We start from the raw sequence: 23,804 nt of genomic DNA, 5'->3' as shown, positions 1-23,804 counted from the left end.
TTCCATTTAATTTCTTTTAGCTTTGTATGTAAATTCATCTACTTTTTCTGTTTATTTTAAATATCTAATTTCTCATATCAGCAGTGGCAGTTGTATATAGACCAAAGAGAGGGTTTTGAAGGGCTTACTGGATTCCTCAGTTCAAAACTATCCTCTTCTGTTGCCATGGTAAAATGCTTTTTTCTAATTGATTTTTCTATTTTGGAGTGGAAAGAATTCATGTTTGTTCTGATTTGTCATTCATTCTCTCTCTCATGTGCACGTGCGCATGTGTGCATGCTCATGCGCACACACACACAGAAGTGTGTTTCCTTTTCTCTTCACCACCAAATCCCCGAGGGCCATGTCTCCCTCTCAAGTTGCCCATTCTCCTTGCTTGCCAACACTGCTGCTTTGGGTTCTGCTAACATTTAAATCCTTCCTTTTGATTTATTTGTAACCAGCACTCTGATCTACGAGATTTTAAATGTATTCTCACTGTTTTCCAGTCCTTGACACGGCTTTCATGGTGGGAATTATTTTAGGACAATTGTTATTTGGATTCTTTCTCCCTATAGCCCTTGCTCCTTTTTCTTTGGATCGCTTTAATACCTGTGCCTGGCTCTTCCCCCAAATAGGATTTTTTAGAAAATTTCCCACTTATCAATATTTTAAGTTCATGGTGTTATATGTTTTCCATCATTTAGATGTGCATAAAGCATAGATTAGGTTAGTTTAATTTGCTGCTCTTATCTAGCCAGATGAGTTTTGGAGGAAGAGGATCAGATTTCAGAGGCCAGCATTATTCTATGTCAAACCAGAAAGACCAGACGATTACAATTTAAGCAAAAGCATGTCAGAAGTAGGACAAGAAATGATAAAGCTTTTGACAGGGCTCAGAAATGTGTCTGACTACCTGTTTGCACCTTTCCGATAAAGAAAAAGAAGATGAGCTCAGGTGCAAGCAGTCCTCCAGGGCAGCCACTCTTCCTCACCAAAGCCTTCTTAACCTCACCCTGGCTCAGAGGGTGAGGCAGAGAATCAATCACTGGAAGGGTTTTCATGAGTCACATTACTTCTGTCATGCTCACGCCTGACTGTGCAGTTTCTCACGTGTTCAGTTTTTCTCTTCCCAGGCTAATACTGACCCAGGTTTTCTCAGGCCCTTTCAATGAGAATATTTTTATTCACTTTGAGATTCTTTTTAAGCACCAGCTCTTTTAAGCAGGCTTCCATGACTTCCTGCAAACTGGATTACGGGTCTTTTCTCTGTGCAAGTAGAGCAAACCATGCGCATCCCCGTCACTGAACTTGACATGTTATTCTGCTCATGCATGTGTCTTCACCTGTAAGGTGGGAATACATCACGATTCTGTCTTCATCTGTATTTCCCCGGTGTCTCTCACAGAGGCTGACATTTAGTAAATGCTCAATAAACATTGGTGGAATGAATTGATGGAAAAAAAAAAGAACATAACTGCTCGAGCAGTTACTAGAATGTAACTGCTCTAGCCTGCACTCTGCATGGGTCTAGTCAATGGGAAATGGTCAACCTTAATTTTATTATTATTATTATTATTATTGTGGAGAGTTATTGGTCCCTAAAGAACAGTTTCCTCCACTTGCAGCCCTAGCGTCAGGGCCTCTTGGACATAAATGTTGACCATACCTCCCTCAGAGCCTGGAGGCACAGAACATTTTGCTGAGAGAACTCTCAGATGATCTTTCAGATGATTTTTCTATTCTTGTCTCCAGCCATGTCCTACTGGGGACATACAAATGATGATGTCTTCTCTATACAAAGCGGACTGGAAAGAGCATATCTACCCCCAAAGTCTGAAGAAGGAATTTTTCTCTTAAGATAGAAGCAGAATAAAATTCATATAACCTAGTTTTCTGCCTTCACTCACTTGATCTTTAATTGTGTTTAACTGTGATCTTTAATTGTGTTTTAGAGAAGTATTTTGATAGTGAAGGACTGCCTGCTTTTGTCCAAGATCATTTTAAGTCTGGGAATTCAAAAGCCTGTTCATTTCCTCTTCTCTAGAGATACCTAAAACTCCATGAGTCACTGAAGCATAGAATTTAGGAATCAAAGGTACATTGCAATCAGCTAGCCTTCTCATTCGACACACATACATTCACTTGCCTGTAGTTATAGAGCTGGTTAATGGAGGAAGGAGTAGTAAAACCAAAGTTTCTCAACTCATAGTTTTATGTTCTTTCTGTGTGAAAAAGTGAAAGTGTTAGTTGCTCAGTTGTGTCCAACTCTTTGCAACCCCATGGACTACACCCTACATATCATAAATATAAATCGCTCTCACTCTCTATATATAGATATAGATATAGATATAGATATAGATATGTATTCTCTGGTTCAGGTCAGCATGGTAGCCTCTCCTTTAAAGCCACCGACATATTCTGCTTGCCTAGGGGGAAAACTCTTCTCTTTACTGCACTATGTAGCCTTGAGATTGTATTGAGTGCTTGTGCCCATACTCAGTTGTTCAGTCCTGTCTGACTCTTTGCAACGCTATGAACTGTAGCTCTCCATGCTTCTCTGTCCATGGGATTTTCTAGGCAAGAATACTGGAGTGGGTTGCCATTTCCTTCTCCAGGGGATCTTCATGACCCGGGGACTGAACCCACATCTTCTGCAGCTTCTGCATTGGCCCGCGGATTCTTTACCACTGAGCCATGTGAGAAGCCACTGAGATTATATTGGGTTCGACAAAAAGTTTATTTGGGGTTTCTTATGAAAAACCCCAAATGAACTTTTTGGCCAGCTCAATAGATGTTATAGATCTCCGTGCCATGCCCCACCAAACACTGTTTAAAATTTGGAAACATTTTTTTTTCTTCCTTCCCTTTATTTTTATCATGAAAAAGGGAATAAAATATTCTTTTAAAAGTGAGAAATAGCCAGGAATTCTGAGTTTCTCCAGACCTTTACATCATTCTTCATAGGCTACAATTTTCTCTTCTGTTTATGCAAGCAGAGTTAATAACCAATTTTGGGTCTTGTGGAGAATTTGTCACCTCAAAATGCCACCTATTCTTTCCACCTGGGTCTTCTCATAAAAGGACAACTCCAATTTCTTTGAACATAGAGGATAATTCACAGCCCCAGTTTTGCCATGCTCCAGAGTGTCTTCAGCCGTAAAGCAGTGTCAAGAAATTGTCAAAACAGAATTAATTGAAATTGAAACAATAAATTCCTGCCGTACAACATCTTCAGAAGGTGAAAGTCAAGGTGTGTCTCAGAATAAAGCAGAAGGAGACTTCCCTAAAGGTGGGAATTGTGGATCCAAAGGGAGGATGAGACAGCGTCTACTCCTAACATAATCCGTGTTTTTTAAACCCTGAAGGTTTTAAAAGGAGGGAAAACCAGAATTGTCAAAACAAGAAACCACATCTTCTTACAAGTCAGGGCCCTCCACAGAATTTCTGACAGTTTAAACACCAACTAAATTTTTTTAACACCAAATTTAACATGCACAGGCATTTCAGATCTGTCACTAGAAGCGGGATGATGTCAGTGAGAAAATCTGGTGTTGTTTCATTTTCACAAGTTTTTCAGGATCCGAGATGGAGCTGTTTGTTGAGCATGTAACAGCAGAGAGGGAGTAATAATTAGTGATCTGAGAAACAAGCTTGTTGCGAGGTTAAGAATAAAAAAAAAAAAAGCTTATTAACAAGGAGAAGAGCTGTCGAAGGGAGGAAGAAAGTGAGACAAACATAGTGCCTATTACTCCTGAAAGCTCCAATTTGTTTAGAAGGTTTGGAATTCTATTCTCCGGGCCATATGCAGTATGAATAGGGTCAGAAATTCACACATCATGAGGGTGCCATTGCAGTCATGTTTGAGAAACATATCATGATGTGGGCATCATGTCATCCCAAACCGTTTATTTGTACCTTGCCTTTCAGACTAAGGTTGCTTCTCAACTTTAAATTTTTAATTGAAACATACATGAAAGCTCTATGCATGAAACATGCATGAAACTGAAGATACTTCTAAAATGCATAAGATGATAATGATGATAATGAGGTTTTATGGAATCTTTCATTATTCTGTGCCCATTTGATTCTCTGCATCATGTTAAGGGGCAATATTCTTCCTGGTTGAATTTCCTTTCCTCTAAATTAACATTTACATATTTTTTAATGGCTTGATTTATGTTAATCTGGCATCCTTATGAAGAATTTGGTGTTTCATGCAATTTAGCTAGTATCTTTCTGTGTAAGAAAGGAATTGGTGGGCCCTCAAATTCCTTTAGCTTCTTTCCTTAGTAACAGAATCCAAGTTTTATTTCAGTGTCAACGATTCTGGCTGAAATAAAACATTTCCCAGCCTATGCATTTTTTGCTAAGTGTGACCATGACATGGAAACAAAAAAGTTGCATGAAGCTAGATAAGGTTTCGAGAAGTTAACTCATTTGCAAATATGCCCATTTAATTCACCTTTCTCCTCCCTGCAATCTGGTATTTGGTTCTGATGGTTGGAGCTCTAGCAGCCACTTGATCCATGAGGTAGCTTTGAAATTGGAAAGTATGCTCTAGGATAATAAAGCAGAAAGTATATAATACAATAATGTAAAGTATATAATATAATAGAAGAAGGGCTTGGCTTCTGAAATTTCATGCATGACTATGTATATCCTGGGGCTAAAATCTGGGACCTCAAGTTGTATGAGAGAATAAATACTTAATTTGTTTAAACACTGTTATTTCTGCTCTTTTCACTTCTGGCAGATGAATGCAATTCTTACTTAATACATACCATTGCTGCTCATAAGTTCAGGGAAAGCAGAATGACCAATAGTTAAACCTGTCCTCAAAAATCAGGCCTTCTACATCAAAAGATGGGAAAACAAATATACATTTTTTTTACATTTATAAAATGTATCATTTTATAATTTCTCCATGTAAATGATTTACAGATCTATTTACAGTTTCATTTACCTATCATATGAGCCTTTCCTATGTAAAATCTGTGGCTTTGATGTTAGGACACTCTTAATTCAGTGTTGGATCCAGGTAGTTAAGAAAATAGTGATGAAACAGACTCATAAGTATTTACATTGGGACCTTTTTTTTTGCAAATATAAATAACTACTTTAGACCTATTTGGGCTTCCCAGGTGGTACTAGTGTTAAAGAACCTACTTGCTAATGCAGGAGACTAAGAGATGCGGGTTTGATCCCTGGGTTGGGAAGATCCACTGAGAAGGGCATGGCAACCCTTTCTGGTATTCTTGCCGGGAGAATCCCATGGACAGAGGAGCCTGGCAGGTCCTACAGTCCATAGGGTCGCAGAGTTGGACATGACTAAAGTGACTTAGCATGCACAGACATATTTTAAGCTGAAAGGTAATTTATTAGTTTAGGGGCTGAAAAGTCCACGGTCATATGGGCTTCCGGTGCAGTGAAATCCAGGTGTTAAATTTCGTCAGTTGATATAGTGTTACCATCTTCTAGCTCTTCTTACTAATTTTTTGCCTTTAAGCCTGTTGGCTTCTTTCTCTCTCCTATGGACAGACTCTCTCTATGTGAAGGAAATTTTTTCCGTAGGCAGTCCCCCAGGCAGACATCATTGTTGTTCATGTTATTGAGAAAAGAGAGGCAGTCTGTCCCAAATTTAATTGGTCCCTAATGGATCCTGTGTTCTTGGACTGTTCATTGTGAACAGATTTGGGTCTCCAAGTCTATGCATTCAGATTACAGTTGAGCCAGCACCACTTGGAATGAGGGGATGGTAGCCCAGTCCCAACCTCTCCATTGTTTCAGAGGTTTCTATTTCTGGGCCTCAGAAACACTGCCCTTATTCCTCTGTGATTCTGTTTTGTCTAAGATGCTGGGACTATTTGAAATTTTATTAGCGCATTCAAGGGCCAGCAGAAAGTCCCCTCCACCGCACATCAGAGGATTTGTGTGAAAGTCCTGTGGCCCATTAACTGACTTTGTATCCTTAAGAGTTACTGGACTTTCTGAATTTTAGCTTTCTGGACTCTGAAATGAAGACATTGGACTTGGTACTCTTTAAGATTACTTCAAAACCTAAAATTCTACAACTGCACCTCAACACTTTTGCTTAAGCCATATATCCTGTGCTAGGAATATTTCTGCTTTTCCAGATTTACATATGTAAACTGTATCTTTAATAAATAGCCTAGTGCCCTGCATTAATCTACAAAGACTCTAGGAATAGTTTTTTATTTCTTGGCAGTTTTTACTACTTTAAGAAAAATAGTGCCCCCCTCTATAACAAAACCTGTGTTTTCCAAAGGCTCCACAGGTGGTTCCATGGTAAAAAATCTGCCTGCGATACAGGAGTCATGGGTTTGATCCCTGGGTCAGGAAGACCCTCTGGAGGAAGAAATGGCAACTCACTCTAGTATTTTTCCCTGAAAAATTCCATGGACAGAGGAGCCTGGTGGACTACAATCCATGGGGTCTCAAGGAGTTGGACACGACTGAGCAACTGAGCACACGTGTTTTCTAAGTAAATCCAAATTAAACATAAAAAATAGTCAAAAGAATGAACCATTACAGGAGATGAGAACAGGAAAATTGGCAGGTTGGGGAAGAAGCTTGCATGTGCTAAAGGCGTGAAGAAACTTCACCAGTCCTTCTGCTTTGAAGAGAGAGATTTTATTCATCCAAAGACATTCAGTATGAACACTGGGCTGTTTTGAAATAAGAAAAGAAAAATTAACACTTAGCATTTACTTTGTGCCAGGCACTGTACTCAGTTTTATGGTGGTGTTTTTCTCATTTGTTTTTCATGACAACTCTATAGGGTAGGTGTGAACTGTGTGTGCTCAGTTGTGTCTGACTCTTTGCAGCCCATGGACTGCAGCCCACCAGGCTGGTCCTTTGTCCTTGGGATTTCTTAGGCAAGAATACTGGAGTGGGTTGCCATTTCCTACCCCAGGACCGAACCTGAGTCTTTTCTGTCTCCTGCATTGGTGGCCAGATTCCTGACCACTAGCGCCACCTAGGAAGCTCCATAGAGTAGGTATTATCTTTTAATTAGGACCACTCAGATGAGAAAGGAGTGATACATGATCAACTAAGCAATAAATAATAAAGGTGGATTCATATTCAGGGAACCTCACTCCCATTGAGGCTGACCTCAACCCAAAGTGACTTCATGGTTTGGAGCATTTCTGTCACATTTCCTCCTTGTTCTCTGCTTCCTGATTTCCTCCTTTAGAAGACAGCCCAACTCCACCCCATTGAAAGGAAGGTCTTGAGGCATAAACATAATTAGAAAGTTGGAGGTGAAGTTCCTAAAGAAATGTAGGTGCTTAATTATAACTGAAGAAATGAATGAGTTTGGTACAGGGTCCTCCAGCCAAGGGCAAGAGAAGGAGGATCTTGTTGATGGCCAGGTGGTCCTTTTAGGATGTATTAATATTTATTTGGAAGCTGTTTTTTAATTTTTTTTTGAAAGAGAAAGGAAAGAATGTTTCCATGAGCCTTGCTCTCTTCTATAAGGTCCATCTGGTATCGCAGGTATGCATGCCAAATCACACTATTAAAATAACACATACAAAGGGCTGTTCCTTTTATAAGTTGAAAATCTGTCTGATTTTTCACACTTTCACCAAATCAATGTCTAGAGAAACATTTTATAAGTTAAAATATGTCTTCTGTTACTGCTGCCTCAAGTTATGATTTAATTAGTCATAAATCTCATTTGGAGGTTTAAAAATTTTCCCAGAATAGGAATCTACAGACCTTACAAGCTAAGTCTTCCCTAAAGGTGGACATTTGAGCCTTTCTTCTGCAGATTAGCAAATTGCTTCCTCTGCTATTAATCCCATAATATGATTTCTTTTTTTAAAAATCCCTCAGTCTCCAGATCCATCTCCCAAGATGCCAGCTTTCTCCTCTTTCTAGACTACTTTCTCTTGTTACATGTATCACCAGGTACCATAATGATTTGTTTTCCTGCTGAGAGACTGTAAGCTCCTTGAGAAGAAGGGCTATTTCTTGATCCTCACTATCCTCAGTGTCTAGCACAGCACCTGGCCTGTAGAAGGTTCTCTACTAGTGTGTGTTACATTGAAATGCTTCTAAGACAGAATTTGTCTCCATGACCAGGAAGGACAGATGAACAAGTGAACAATGGTTGTGACTATGGGTCAGAGTTCAAAACTAATCTTAAGAAGCGCGTAAGAAAGAATGACTATACTAATGTTAATAGTGGTGAAAGAGTCTGCTTGCCAATGCAGGCAGATGTAAGAGATATACATTCAATTCCTGGATCGGGAAGATGCCCTGGAGGAGGAAATGACAACCCACTGCAGTATTCTTGCCTGGAGAATCCCATGGACAGACGACCATGACAGGCTATAGTCCATGGGGTCACAGAGTCGGACATGACTGAGTGCACTTCAATGTCAGAGAACGATCAGCTTGGTTTAGCTGAACTCTAGTCATAAAATTATTCCTACTGATAGGAAAGCTCAGAAAGGCCCTTCCTCCATTCTGTGGTTCAGGCATTTGGGAATGTGGTGGTGGGAACAGAAGAAATTAAATTTCACAAACACACGGAGAATGGATTTTTACTGTTTTGGTTTTAAGTGATGTGTTTGCCTCGTAAATATAGAATTGGAAAGATTCAAAACAGAGAGTGGCCCAGACAACAATGATTTTGACATTTCAATGGAAAAATCTCTTCAAGCATTATGTGGGGAACAATCTTAATAACAGTTGTTAGCCCCCTGTGTTATTTCAGGGCTTGAGATTCTTGTCCCACAAATACAACTTTATATCATGAGATGATATTTTAAAAACATTTTCCAGACTTCATCTTACCTCTTGATATATTTATGGCTAATTTAAATGTCATGATAAAAGAAGTTTTTCATTCTGTTCTGTTTGGTTTTATCACTGTCAGATACTTCTACAAATACATACAAGGAGCAACCAATTTTTTGTAGTATCACTTTTAAATCAAATATATTTTCTTTTATGATAACCCATTTAACCAACCAAGTTCTGTATTTGCCATCTTCTAAGTGACTAATTCGGATAAGTGATTTAACTTCTCCAAACCTCCGTTCCTTCTTTTGTTTTTGTTTTATATGAGATGTTTATTCACTTATCAAACACCAGGTCTTCATTGCAGCATGAAGGATCTTAGATCCTTGTTGCGGGGTATGCAGAATCTTTTAGTTGTGGCATGTGGGATTTTGTTTTTTTTTTCTTTTAGCTGTGGCATGCGGGATCTAGTTCCCTGACCAGGGATCGAATCTGGGCCTCATGCTTTGGGAATGCAGAACCTTAGCCTCTGGACCACCAGGGAAGTTCCACCTCTTTTATTAACTATGGTTCTTATGATGATAACATGAAAGAATATGTGTAACTCCCAGGGTACAGTACATAAAATATATTAGATACTCAATAAATGTTACTTTCTCACTTAGCTTATGGCCCTTCTCCTATGACAGCTGTAAGAAACTCGAGAAATGGAGTGGGAAGTGGGTGTTACCCATCCTACCGGCAATCTGAAAACTATTTTCAATTTACATATTCTTTTCTAGCCTCTGTGTATATGTTTTTATTCAATTGTAATTATAGCTGTGGATAATTGCTTCCTGATTTTTCCACTTAATAAATATTATTATAAAGTCCAAAAAATGATACTTTGTCACAAAAAGAAAAAAATACTAGGAATGATCACTATGCTGTCTCTCAGCCTTCTCCCCTTTAACTAAATAATTCCTTTTAGATATTCTTCCAGGTTTTCACTACTCTTATTATTCTATTCTATCCTGAGCCACATTTGTTTCCTCATTGCTGTGAAATTTCATAATAAAAAAAAATTAAGACAGAGTTTTCAGCCTTTAGACAACTGATATTTTTTGGAGCCAAAATTGAAATTAAATAAATTGCCCAAGTTGCTACATTTCAAGTAGATTAGCGTTGGCTTAGGGTGCAGCATTTAGGAAAACTGAGCAAACCATCTCTTTTTTCTAAATAACAACAATAAAATGTATTGTCTAAATTTATATTCAAATAATTTAAGTACCTTTTCATGCCTTCTCCTAAACTGAGGTCACTGAGGATCTATAAAAGTATATTATGAGATAAGCCCAGAAAAAAAGATGCTACTCCTGGACTCTGGCTCATAATGAAAAGGGAGGAGAGAATGTGTCTGTGTGTGTACATGTCCACACATGAGTGTCAAAATCTATAGCCAGCCCTTTCACCCAATCAAAACACCTGTGACAACAATAATTATTTAATGCCTTTTTCTACCTCAAAGATGCTCCAGGCAGCCACCAGCGCTGTAGAGACAGTTTATCATTATGTGTGTTAGGACATTGTGAAATAAGAATAAAATCACTCGGAGACACAGCGCTTCGGTGAACAGCATTGTGTTTCAAGTCCTTATATTGATTTCTTGCTGACCATCTTTGCTCATTTCTAGCCTTTAGATGATTTCTATATCTTCGGCAGATTTGAGACAGCGTGATAATTTAGGGAATTGTTAGTGAACTTAACGTTTCTGCTGAACACCAACCGTTCCTGTAGAAAAATTAATATTGTGGCAGTTACTGCCGCATCCCTAACACAGAAGAAGGTAGTATGTGTCATAGCATACAAGCAGTTAATAATAATTAGCATTAATTGACTGAGTTTTAAAAATTTATTTTTAATTGGAGGATAATTGCTTTACATAATTGACTGATTTTGATTCCATTATACTAGATACTGTTTCAAACTCTTTGCATGTCTTATACAGCTGAATGCTCAGTGACCTCTAATTAACATACCCCCCCCCCATTTTAAATGTGAGGAAATGAAGAGCAGAGAATTTAAATAATTTTCTCACAGTGATCTAGTGATTAAATGGTAGACTTATCATTCAAACCCAAGTTATCTGACCCCACAACATAATTTCTTTTCTTTGGCAACCAAATATTTGTATATTTTCACTGCAGGGACCTAGGACTAATGTGCTCACTGAACGCATCGGTTAGATTCTCAACAGGAAAAATTTTCAGAAACCTGTCTGCCTTAGTCTCAACATAGCTTTCCTACCTTATCCTGTAAATCTTTTATGAATGGGATGGTACCAAAGTGGATTACTGACTTTTTCTCAAATCTGTCCTAGGCTTTTCATATTCATTTTTAATGTCTTTTGCTCTATTTTATATATTTTTACTTTATTATCTCTATCAGTATGATTCCTGTCCTTATCTACAAACCCTCCTTAAGTTTAGATGCTTTTTATATATTCTTCCAAGTCTTTTTCTCCTCTGTTGAAATCAACTTCTCCTCTTTGCCTTTGCTTGGACCTCTCTTGAAATGGTGGTATGTCCTCCCATTTGTGCTCCCACCTGATCTGCTTTACTAGGTTGTAAAGTCTTTAAAGCCAATGCTGACTTTGACTATCTAATGACTTGAAATGATGCTGAAGATCCTGGCTTTTGTTCAGCAGTTGAGTCACACAGGCAGTGGGACAGCAGCAGGTAACCTCAGCCTCCCAGGTCAATGCCAAGAAAACAAAGCCAAGTCCTAATGTGTGATGGGGCAGGGCAGCAAGTTCTTGTTCTTGTTCAGGGGGCTTTCCCTGGTGGCTCAGATGGTAAAAGTCTGCCTGCAGTGCGGAAGTCCCAGGTTTGATCCCTGGGTTGAAAAAATCCCCTGGAGAAGGGAATGGCTACCCACTCCACTATTCTTGCCTGGAGAATTCCATGGACAGAGGAACCTCGTGGGCTACAGTACTTGGGGTCGCAAAGAATTGGACACAACTGAGCGACTAACACTTTCACTTTTTCTTTCACTTTTCTCAGTCCAGGAGGGACTGTTTCTCTTCCCTGCAGCACACCGGGAACATAATCTGCTCTCTCTTCTTTAATGCTCCCACTGCCCATTTTATCTTTTGGGGTTCTTATTTCACAATAAAGAGGTCATCTCTCTAGACACTATCCTCTTTTTTTGTTTTTGATTTGTGTTGTCTTATGTGCTGGAGTATAATTGTCTTACAATGATGTGCTAGTTTTTACTACAGCAAAGTGAATCAGTCACATGTATACACGTGTCCCCTTTTTTGGGGTTTCCTTACCATTTAGGGCACCACGGACCACTGAGTAGAGTGACCTGTGCAACACAGTTGGTTCTCATTAGTCTATTTTATACATAGTAGTGTATAGGAGCCAGTCCCAATGACATTATCCTCTTTGATGCACCCAAAGACAGGCTCATAGTATCTTTTGCCTGTAAAGGTCCTTATTTTGGAGAATACAGGGGATATAAAACAAAACATGAAGAAAATAAAAAGCTTAGGTAGTCTGTTCTGTACGTTTTAGTGCAATCCCTGATGGGTTGTTCTTATGCTAAAGTTAAGGGGCTTCCCTGGTGGCTCAGTAGTAAAGAATGTGCCCGCAATGCAGGAGACAAAGGAGCCGGGCCCGGCTTTGATCCCTGTGTCAGGAAGCTCCCCTGGAGGAGGACATGGCAACCCACTCCAGTATTTTTGCCGGAGGAATCCCATGGACAGAGAAGCCTGGGAGGCTATAGTCTGTAGGATCGCAGAGTCGGACCTGACTGTAGCGACTTAGCACGCATGCTAATATTAGAGATTCAAAGTTACCTTAGACTTTTCTGAGTCTTTATTCTTGGGGGAATGTTTTCTGAGAGACACAGTCTTGGAGGAATGGAGATATCCATTCAGATGCCTGTGCACATCAAAGGAGGTAGAATGGTGTTGTGATTAGAAGCACATGTTTGGGGACCTGTGTTTGAATCTTAGCTCTGCCACTTTTGTAGGTATGTAACACTGGGAAATTTGTTTAATGACTAAGACCAAAGTTCTTTGTTTGTAAAGAGAAAGTGATATGGTGCTTGCTTCACAGAGTGGTGGAAAGTTTAAATGAGAAACATAAGCAGAAGGCTTCAGGTAGGCATGGCTACTCTTCACTATTATCTGGTTTTCTATTTCTAGGTATAGGGCAGTTTGTCACTTGCCCAGGCCCTTGAAACTAGGAGCAGTTATGTGAAAATGGTCAGTGAAATATGAGTGTAAATAATGTGCGTCACTTCTAGGGAGAAATACTTAATTGCTGGTGCCAGTCTTTCCCATCTGCCTTTTCCTGGGCAGAGATACATATGACAGTGCCATGAGGTTAAGATGGTTGGAAAACTGAGAAGTCCAGGGGAGACTCTGCATGAGCAGGAAATAAAGCCTTGATATCCTTAGCTTCTGGAATCATAGGTTTATCTGCTATCACAGAATAACCTAACTTATCTTAATATAGTGTTCTATGAAATCTAAGAGTAAATATTTCCCTGAACCTCTAGAATGGAAAGTGCTTATGATAATGGGCCCCCAACCTGGTCCCACCGGAGAAGGCAATGGCAACCCACTCTAGTACTCTTGACTGGAAAATCCCGTGGATGGAGGAGCCTGGTAGGCTGCAGTCCATGGGGTCGCAAAGTCGGACACAACTGAGTGACTTGACTTTCAGTTTTCGATTTCATGCATTGGAGAAGGAAATGGCAACCCACTCCAGTGTTCTTGCCTGGAGGATCCCAGGGACAGGAGAGCCTGGTGGGCTGCCGTCTATGGGGTCGCACAGAGTCGAACACAACTGAGGCGACTTAACAACAACAACAACAACAACAACCTGGTCTCACACAGGAGCATTTCCTCATACTTAGCATCAGCGTGTTTCCCTGACAACCTCACCAGCAAGCCCGTCGGCATTATATAGCGTATTTCCTGTAACACTCACCTGCATGGAGTTTCTTTACTTTGTTTTGTATTTTTTATGTGTTGGAGTTGAGTTTCTTTACAACACTGTGCTAGTTTCTACTGTACAGCAAAGTGAGTCAGCCACACATTTGCATATATCCTCTCGTTTTTGAATTCCCTTCCCGCTTAGATTACCACCACAGCGGAGTTCCCTGTGCTATGCAGCGGTTTCTCATTAGCCATCTATTTCACTCATAGTGTATATATACCAATCCCAATGACATCATCCTTAGAATTAGAAACCTTTGGGGATAAACCTTCTTCTAGGAAGACACAGTAATATTTTCCTTGCACACAAAGACCATTAACAGTCCTCCTGACTACACCTCTCTGGCAGCTTCATTCCATGCTGTCCAGAATTTAATCTTTTTTCTTCTTTCTCTCATATGAAAAAGTCATTATGTGTCCACTTGCCACAAACACCCTTAGTAAATCTTGTGTTTCATTATCTTTGTAGATGAAAGTGATTTTTAAAAATCTTATGGAATTCACAATTTATATGCCAGTGGATTTCATGACTGGAGTTGGGTCACTCTTTCAAGTGAATGATATGGATGGTAATTTTGTGACATAGCATGGCTTAGAGGAAAGAACAGTGGCCTACTTCTCAGTTGCAGGTTATAGGACTAATTCTAGCACAGTGTTGCTCTGTGACCTTGGTCAATTTCTTTCTTGAGCTACCTAGAGATTTTCTTACTGAACTGTAAAGTCTTTAACACAGTGTGAGCTTTAACTCCTAACTCCTTATGTTTCTTGCTATCTCCTACACATACATGCACCCTGCAGTTTGCTTTCTAATAATGTTTGTATTTTTGTAGAAACAATCTTGTTTTGCATCCTCTCTCTGCCTTTGCTAATTTAAGTAATCCAAGATAAGCAGTTTAACCTCCAAGTCTCTGTTGCTCCATCTATAAAAATGGGAATAATAATACCTAACTCCTTAGACTGATGGTAGGGGTGCATGGAGCAACATTGGAAGTTACCTGATAATATGGTAAGAAGTCTACACATAGTAGTTTCTCTTCTCTCGATTTCCTCTCTCTCCTGGCTTATAAACATTCTGGACCTCCATATTCTATACAGTCTAAAGAGGATGATTATGAATGATTGTTCAGTTTTAAAAAGGTCTTTGAAAAATTATTTTGAAAACAACTTTTTTAAGTCTTTGATATTTCTCATTTCAGAAAATGTAGGTAGATTTAACTCCTTCTTCCTTATATAGCTCTCACTTTTTTGATGCCTTGAAATTTGCAATTTGGATGTACTTGTTAGCCATAGTCAGCCAAAACTTTTCTACATCAAGATGCCAGTTCTAAGCAGTGCTATTGATAGTATTACTGTTAATAAAAATAGCCAATATTTATTGAACATATACTATATGCCATATACTATTCTAAGCACTTCATATAAAAATACATTTATATGGTAATATATATAAGACATAATTATATAGAGAAGTGTTTGGAGCATATAAATAAAGAGCATATGTATTTTACACACACATACAAACAGTTCTATGAGTGTTACTGTTGTCCCCATTATCTCAGTCTGGATTCAATCAGTAGAGTTACTTATTTTGACAGAGAAACAGAAATTTTAATACAAGTGACAAAAAAAGTGACACTGATTTATCACAGTAAGCATACCTCTAAGGCTAAACTTAGAGGAGAATGGAAAAAGCTGAAATTATTTAAACTGAAGAGTTTGAAGGAAGGGCCTTGGGGATCGAGACCAGACATCTGTAAGGGGATGCTGTTTCGGGTTGTATTTGCATTCTAGTCTTGAAAAAGTATGCTCAGCTGATTCTAGGAGCCCAGAGAACTGCACCCTGGAAGCAATGGTGCTACACAGACTGTTACAGAGGAGCCGTTGCTGCAGGGACAAGACAGGAACAGGAAACACAGCGGGAAGGAGTAGGTGCGTCTTCCTCTTCCTGTCTGCGAATCTGTCCTCTGGCATCCCCAGGTGGAGAGCACGATGGAGATCCAGCGTGCAGAGGAGACACGTGGCTCTTACAGTTCTAACTCCAGCCTCAGGAAACAGAGTAGAGCAGCTGAGAGATGACTCTCACTAATCAACACACTCCAATAATAATAATCAACAAACTCTACCCCTTTGGCCATTTGCAATCTATATATACACCCTTGAATACATATTTAGATTTCAGTACAATAATAAAAGAGCTTTATGCGTCCATGGAAGAAGATGCAACTCTCTCTTTATACAAACAAGACGCTCTCCCCCTCCCAATAAAGTGAGGAGATGCAAAGTTCCAACAGTTACTGTGCGCATCTCTGAGAGACGGTCACGGTATTCACCTCTGAAGTTCTGAAAAGCAAGCCAGGTAATTTCCATCAGGTTGTGCTGAGGCACCTGCATACGATTTCAAGAAAGGGATCCAGTGAACTGTGCTGGGAAGGAAAACAGTTCTTCGCAATGATTTCGCTTGTCCATTGACTTGTAGATAAGTTTAAACACTTGGTGCTTGGTGGAGCTCTTCAGGGCATTCATTTCCAGGTTGATTCTCAGCTGCACATTGTCCCCAGTGCTGTCACTGCCATCCTCTTCCTTTTCCTCTTCTCCCCTCCTCCACTTCCTTTCCTGTTCTTCCTCCCTGTCATCCTCTTCCTCTTCCTCCTCCTGCTTCTCCATCTCCCTCCTTTTTATATTTGTATATCCTTTAAATCAACTTGAACATTTTTTTCTGGAACAAATTAGTGTATGAGTATACAGAAAACAAAATATTGCCATTTTTTTCCAGAAAGGTTATGTATTTGCGTACACACCTAATATGATAAAAAAAAATGTTTGTGGTGCGAAGGTGCTCAGCCATGTCCGACTATGCAACCCTATGGACTGTAGCCTGCCAGGCTTCTCTGTCTATGGAATTTTCCAGGAGAAAATACTGGAGTGGGTTGCCATTTCCTACTCCAGGGGAATCTTCCCAGCCCAGGGATCAAACCCAAGTCTCTTGAGTCTGCTGCATTGGCAGGTGGATTCTTTACTACTGTTGCCACCTGGGAAGCCCTAAATAAAATGTTTATCTCACTGTAATCCTGTCAATAACATTTTCACATCCTTGCTAATATAATGGGTGAGTAAATTGTATCTCCTGATTTCTATTACTTTGCTTGTTAAGTTGCACATTTTTCATGTAGATGCCATTTCTCTTTTCCTCTTTTAGAATTTTTATCTTCAAACCATTTAAATACTCTTTTTCTAAAGTCCTTAGTGGATTGTTTTTACTAATTTTTACATGCTCCTTTTATATTAGAAATACTTGTTCATCATACCATAGTTGCAATTTTAAACCCGATTTTTATTTCCCTTAAAATTGCATTTCTATAGTTTCTGCTATATTAGATGCATCCTGGATTGATCAAAGCAGTTGAAATGTCTGTGAAGGTATTGCTGATATCAGTGGAAGGATATAGGTTAGGGATCACCAATCAGACATTCAGCCTGTTCTGAAGACTGTCAACATGATGCTGACAGGCATGCTAACCGTTCAGATGTAGTTCTCTAAGTTCTTGGTCTATCAGTGGGTGACATTTTACCATTTAAAGGGAAACTTATGTATGACTATGTGGCTTCATCTTTTAGAGTGATAACATAGCAACAGCTTTTGTTAGTCTGCAGGAACCAGAAACAGATTGAATTCTTGGCAAGATATAAGAAAAGAGCTTTCATGAACTCGGCTGGCTATGATGCTCCCTGTGTTCTAAGTGCCACTGAACACAACCCCTGTGAGTGAGGCTTCCCACACTGTGAACAACACATCACTCAGCAACAACCATCCTCTCACGGGTCTGATAGGGAGAGTGAAACGTGCCAAGGTGAAGATACTAGGAAAGAGGGCAGAAACACTGGCACATTGCTTTCCTATCTAAATGGAACACTTAGGAGCAGCAATAAAGCATAAACAGACACACACATCACCAATTTATTTTCACTGTTGAAGGTGAGCAAATTCACAACAAGGCTATCTGTAAACATTGAGTGTCTGTTTCATCACAGGCTAGAGGTTGGCAGAGGTGAAAAAGGTGATTTGGTTTCCCAACCAGGGTTAGGTCAGCTCTGAACCATACTGAAAGATAAGCTTGTTAGTTTGATTTCCCCGTCTGTGACTCATTTGATATCTTAGGTGCCTATGCCATGCTCACTCAGTGGCCACTCTTTTTCAATAATAATATGCAATCTACCTATTGTCAGTGATTCATTGATCATCTAAGCATTTGCTATCTATCTTTTGTAGGCACCTCTACCATGCTAGGTATAGAGAGTTCAGTATTACAGATGTTGGGTTAGAAACCCTACTCAAACCCTTTTCTCATGTTTATTCATGACTTATAATTTGGTGACCAAGAAAAAATTCCTGAGTTAAACTGTCCCATCAAGTTTCTCTCTCTCTCTCTCTCTCTCTCTCTCTCTCTCTCTCTCTCTCTGTTTCATCTCAGGAAGTCTCTATCTACATGACAGCAAAGCACCTATGTATAATGATATAGAGGAAAATTTTGAAAATCCTGTGTAGGCTTCACAACAAAATGGAGAATACAAAGGAAACAGTCTGCAAAAGAGAGAGCCTTGAGGCCTGAGGGACAATGCCAAAAATCTAATTCATGTGTAACTGGAATTGCAGAGGATAAAAGATACAAGGAATAAAAAAAAATTGAAGACACGAAAGAGCAAACAAAAAGATAAAATAGACCACATCAAAATTAAAAGCTTGTATATCAAAGGGCACTGTCGAGGAAGTGAAGAGCCAGCCTATAGGGTGGGAGAGAATATATAGGTTGCAAATCATATATTTGATAAGGGTTTAAAATCCAGAATATATAAATAACTCTTATAACTCACAACAGAAAGGCAAATAACCCAGTTTTTAAATGAACAAAGAACTTAAATAGACAGTTCTCCAAAGAAGGGGTGTGTGTGTGTGTGTGTGTGTGCATGTGTGTGTGTGTGTGTGCATGTGTGTGTGTGTGCGCGCGTGCGCTCACTCAGTCATGTCTGACTCTTTGTGACCCCCTGGACTGTTTGTTGCCCACCAGGCTCCTCTGTCCATGGGATTTTCCAGACAAGAATACTGGAGTAGGTTACCATTTCCTCCTCCAGGGGATCTTCCCAACCCAGGAGCTGAACCCACGTCTCCTGTGTCTCCTGCATTGCAGGTAGGTTCTTTACCAACTGTACCACCTGGGAAGTCCACAAAAGAAGATATACAAATGGCCAAAAAGCATATAGAGAGATGTTCAATATATTTTGTTATTAGAGAATTGCAAATCAAAATTGTAATAACCTTTCACACCCAAGAGGATGGCTATAAAAATAGAAAACACATGTTGGTGAGGATATGGAAAAATTGGAACCCAAGTGCATTGCTGATGGCAATGTCTAATGGTGCAGCTACTGTGAAAACATATTCAAGGAAGAGGTATCCCAACCAATTCTGATACATGGATGCTCATAGAAGTCCTAGTCACAATAGGAAAATGGTAGAAACAAACTAAATGTCCACCAGTGAATACACGGACAAACAAAATGTGGTATAGCTGTCTAACGCAACATTCAGCCATAAAAATAACGAAGTACTGATGCAGGCTGTAATATGAAAGAACCTCAAAAGCATATTATGCTTAGTGAAAGAATCCAGGCAAAAAGGTCAGTTGTTGTACAATTTCATTTATAGGACATATCCAGAATGAATAATCTAATCCATAGAGATATAAGCCAAGTTAGTGGTTGTCAGGGGTTGGGTAGAGGGAAGCCTGGGGACGGGTTGCATAATGGGAACAGGATCTCCTCTGGGGTGATGAAAGTACTTTGCAACTAGATAGAGGTGATGGCTGCAAAACACTGAGAACAGACTAAATGCCATCAAAGGGTACACTTTAAAATAGTTCAGTTCAGTCACTCAGTTGTGTCCAACTCTTTGCGACCCCATGAATTGCAGCACGCCAGGCCTCCCTGTCCATCACCAACTCCCAGAGTTCACTCAGACTCACGTCCATCGAGTCAGTTTTAGCATTATGTAAATTTTGCCTTGATATAAATTTCAAGAAAAGATGGTGGACATTTTCCCAAATTTTGTCAAAAACTTAAATTAGGTAATTTAAGAAGTCCAATGAACCCTTAGGAGAATAATTATGAAGTAAACCATGCCCATGAATCATACTCAAACTACTGAGAACCAAAGATGGAAATAAATCTCAAAAAGCAGCTAGAGAAAAGTAATTCAAAATGTTCAGGAAAGCAGCAAGCCAAAAAATGGATTTTCATCAAAAACTAAAAAGACAGTAGGAAGACATCTTTACAACTTGAAAGAAAAACAAAATTGTCAATCCAGAAATCTACTTTCAAAAAAAAGGCAAAATAAAGACATTTTTGGATGAGATAAGGCTAAGAGTATTCATTGACAGCAGACACAGACTGCAGGGAATGTGAAAAAACATTCTCTAGGCTGTAGGAAAATGATACCTGGAGGATACTCAGAACTTTTATAACAAGCAAAAAGCATAAATATTCTACATTTTTTTCTTAATAAATTTTTTAAATTAGATTTTATTATTGAAAGCAGTTATAAGATTTTATTATCAGTTTTTAGAATATAAACATAGGTAATACGTATGATATCTATAGCATAAAGAACAGAGTGGAGTGGGCGATGAAAGTGAAATTCATTCAGTCATGTCCGACTCTTTGTGACCCCATAGACTATGCAGTCCATGGAATTCTCCAGGCCAGAATACTGGAGTGGGTAGCCTTTCCCTTCTCCAGGGGATCTTCCCAACCCAGGGATTAAACCCAGCTCTCCCGCATTTCAAGCAGATTCTTTAGCAGCTGAGCCACAAGGGAAGCCCAAGAATACTGGAATGGGTAGCCTATCCCTTCTCCAGCAGATCTTCCTGACCCAGGAATCAAACTGGGGTCTCCTGCATTGCAGGCAGATTCTTTACCAATTGAACTATCAGGGTGAGCTCTCAGGAGTGGGTGATGGGTCTACACAATTTTAAGCTTTTTACATTTTACAAGAAGGGGACAATAGTAACTCAGACGCTGAAAAGTTAAGGATGTATATTGCATTCACAGAGTATCAACTTTTTAAAAATTACAAAGAGACATAACTAATAATCCAGTAGAAAAATTAAAATGAGATTCTAATAAAATATTCAAATGGCCTCAAAGAAATCAAGAAATGCAGAACAGAGATTAAAATAAAGATGAAAAAAGCCCTTCTTTCCCAGCCTCTTCCGACCCTTCACATTTATCTAAATTGTTGTTGATTAGTTGCTAAGTCATGTCCAACACTTTTACGACCCCATAGACTGTAGACCACCAGACTCCTCTGTCCATGGGATTTTCCAGGCAAGAATACTGAAGTAAGTTGCCATGCCCTCCTCTAGGGGATCTTTCTGACCCAGGGATTGAACTGGAATCTCCTGCATTAGCAAATGGATTCTTCACCACTGAGCCACCAGGGAAGCCCTTTCATCAAAATTAGAGAGACTATATAGTTTTCCAGAAACACTCTGCACTTTCCCCCCTCTGCATCTTCAAGCTCACCATCCCCATTCCTGTGCAAACCCTAGACATGGCACAAGTCCCACTTTACTGACACTTATGAGATGGCAATTACTTTATGCTGAAAAGACCAGAAAAAATTTCTCTCTTCCTCCAGGCAGCCTTTCCTCTCTTGTGTTTTGCCTCATCCATTTCCTTCAGTCCAATAGAATTTACCACTTCTTTCAATAAAATCCCATAGTGTCTTCTTAAGAGAGTGTTTAGGGCAATTCTCTTGTTTAATCTGAGCAATAAGTCTGGGTAGGAGTTTAAATTCTGTTTACTTCATAAATTGCTTTCTTGCCCAGAAAGGTGCTTCAGGAAAGAGAACAATATTAGTACTTAAACAAGGACTTTGGGGTAAAAATCTCAGGGTTTGAGATTGACCACTCATTAACTCTGTGATTGTGAGAAAATTCCCTAATCCTTCTGAGCCTCAGCTTGCTCATGTCTCAAATGGGAATAATTTTAGTCTCTAATTTATAGATCTGTTGCAACACTTAAGTATGATAATGTATCTAAACCTTTTAGCACAGTGTCTAAGAACTCAGTAACCATAACTATTATAAAGGCAGAAGGGAGGAATGATATCAAAACAACGGTGAGGATTATCACCTCTCACACCCTGTATCCCTATTCTCCGTTGCCCAAATGGTTTTTCAATCTTCAGTAATCTTCAACATTTTCCAGAACTCTGGGCTATTGCATATTTTTGGATTTTCTCCTAAATCCCTAAATCTCCTTGGGCAACTGGCAGAATCCGATTTCTGCTGAGCAGGTGTTTTTTGTCCCATAGTCTAAATCCTTTCAGTGCTTGAGGACCTCTCTTTATTTTCTTTTGCAAGTAGATTTTTTTCTCTTCTGCCCACCCCTGGGAGCTCATCAGTGCTGGCATCAGGCCAAGGTTCCCTGGTAGAGTCTGGCATACTGGCTTGGATTTGATGACAGTCTTTAATTTTCCCAGGCCTTTCCCTCAACTACGGACCCTGGAGCTCTGTCATTGCTTAGGTGTTTTTATTTCAGTTCTTAATGTAACCTTTCAGTATAGTGCAAATGGGCTTCAAACACTATTAAAATGTTCATACAGAGCCATTAGTCTACACTGTCTCAGTTTTGTCTCATTTTTTTTTAATCAGGGATCTGAAGTCAAGTTGACCAACACCAGTTTAAACCCCAAAGATCACTACCAATTGATTGTAGGTGAAAGGCATCTTCAAAATATATCCCTTCCTCTTCAGCTTCATGCCAGACTCCTCCTATAGCCTTTGCTCAATCCACATTCTCGATATAATGCAAAAAGATGATGACAGTTCAGCTTCAGGAGGAACCTCTTCGGCAGCGCCTGATTTCACGTTGTCAATGTTTTGTACCTGGCTTGCCTTCCTTGTTCTTCCTCTCTGGCAGGCTGTTAGATACAAGTCACCATGCAGGCAGAATGAGATAAATTAGAAAGACGCTATTGGCAATTTATCAGGAAACTGCCGCAAGGCAGACCATGAATTTCCTTGCTAACCCTCCACTTTCCATTCTCCACTCACGCTACAGTAATAATGCTTTGTAACGACGTAATGGCACTCATCCTTCAATCTCCAGTGACGCTGCCCACAGCTAATTGGCTCTTCTAGCATCCCTGTAGGGTAAGCAAGCAATGCTACCACTGTCTCCGATTTGCCAATAACTGAGATGCAAAGTGGCCAAGTGTCTCTTGTAAGGCCATAAAGAGCATCACTCAGAGAAATCCTCCACTGTTACCTGTTTGCCCCATTCACTAGGTTTCCCTGTAGCTCATATCTCCTGATGAAAGCCTGCTAATCAGAGAGTCTCCGGGCAAACCCAGGGAATGAGAGCTTGAAGAATGGATGCTTCTCAAAGTCCCTTAGTTTTTGTTGTTGTTTTACATTTTTAAAGTTATGGCCATTAGCAGCTTTGAAAAGGACATAATCTCTCATTCTCCACTGCAACCTTATTGTAAAAGGAGCTACTGAAACTCCTGGAAGAAAAGGAGCTACTGAAACTCTTGGGAGAGATGTGTTTCTGACAGGGGGAGAGGGAGACTCATTTTCCCAGAACCCAGAATGAAGCCTGTCGTGTCTTCTGGCCCCCACAGCTGTCCTCCCACCATGAGATTCACTGTCCCAATCAAACCCAACCCACTTTGGTCCCCGGGAGCAGTTCTGCCAGCTCAGGACTCCAGGACTCATCTTCAAGTGTTCTGGTTATAGTCTATTTGCTTGGGGACCTTTCAATAATTAAGAGAGGCCAAATTGGATTCTTCCAGGATACCAAGTTACGACAAAGACCAGTTCATGAGTTATCTATTCATTCTTAGAACTAATAAGCATCCATAAAAAGTCTCCTGTATGCCGGGCACTGTGGAATAAGAGTGAATAACACACACAGTGTTTCCGCTCATGAATCTTCAATTCAATCCTTCCCCTGTTTCCTTTATCCGCTTATTCTGGCAATGCTAAGTAATGTTCAGTTATCC

The sequence above is a fragment of the Capra hircus genome, chromosome 14, assembly GCF_001704415.2.
Source record: "Capra hircus breed San Clemente chromosome 14, ASM170441v1, whole genome shotgun sequence".
Taxonomy (NCBI): domain Eukaryota; kingdom Metazoa; phylum Chordata; class Mammalia; order Artiodactyla; family Bovidae; genus Capra; species Capra hircus.
This window is presented reverse-complemented; position numbering follows the sequence as displayed.